This window comes from Atractosteus spatula, chromosome 8 (genome assembly GCF_055471065.1).
Source record: "Atractosteus spatula isolate fAtrSpa1 chromosome 8, fAtrSpa1.hap1, whole genome shotgun sequence".
In the NCBI taxonomy this organism is placed as follows: domain Eukaryota; kingdom Metazoa; phylum Chordata; class Actinopteri; order Semionotiformes; family Lepisosteidae; genus Atractosteus; species Atractosteus spatula.
Genome location: NC_142713.1, coordinates 60,748,456 through 60,749,455, shown reverse-complemented (window position 1 = coordinate 60,749,455; position 1,000 = coordinate 60,748,456).

Sequence of the window (1,000 nt, the reverse complement as noted above, 5' to 3'; positions counted from 1 at the left end):
GGACGTCACTTCCGGCAGCAGCCCCCCTATCTCCGCCCACGGAGCACCACGTGATCAGCGGGGCGCCGCGAGGAGGCTCGCAGCGCCCAGTCACAATGACTTTAAAAAACGCACCCGTGCCTGACTCGCTGACGTCACTGCATCCGATCACGGGTTGCAGGAGCACCGACGTGGTTCACTGCAGCCTGTGTTTACAGAGCAGGGAAGGCTGCTTGTTTCCAGGCTGGGAGAAATAAAAAATAACAAACAGAAACAGACCCTGACGAAGTACAGGCTCAGTGACCACAACCTGGCCATAGAAACTGGGCGACACAGGCAGACCTGGCTGTCCAGAGAGGACAGGCTGTGCTCCCACTGCCAGCGGGGAGAAATAGAGACAGAGGTGCACTTCCTACTGCACTGTGACAGATACTCTGGGATTAGAGAAACATTCTTCCCTAAATTCAGAAATCTAATCCCAGAGTTCCCACACCTGCCAGAATCACAACGGGTCCCAATCCTACTGGGAGAGGGAGGAGGGAACTCAGTTGAACTGGCAGCCCAGTATGTGATCTCCTGTCACAGCCTGAGGAACAGTGAGTCTGTCTCCCAATAATGCTCCAGCCGCCTACAGAATATGTCAATATTGTATAATATGTCTTTGTTGTAAATGTCTGTAATATGTCTGTAGATTTTATTTTACTTCTATTTTTGTTTTGTTTCATGTAAATATCATTACTTTCATTTGCTTTGGCAACACTGATTGTACCCATCGGTCATGCTAATAAAGCACCTTGAATTGAATTGAATTGTGTGCCTCGTCACCTTCGTACTGATCCGTCCAGTCAGGGCTTCATCGTGATTGCAGGGATATGTGTTAACAAAAGTGATCCTCTTGCGTGTCCGTAGGGAGTGTATTAAGTGAAGGCGGCAACGGCATGAAGCCAGTTAATGCATTGAAGTCACGTCGCGTACAGCGGTGTAGACTCATTACGGTGACCTAGGCCTGTTCAAATTTAAT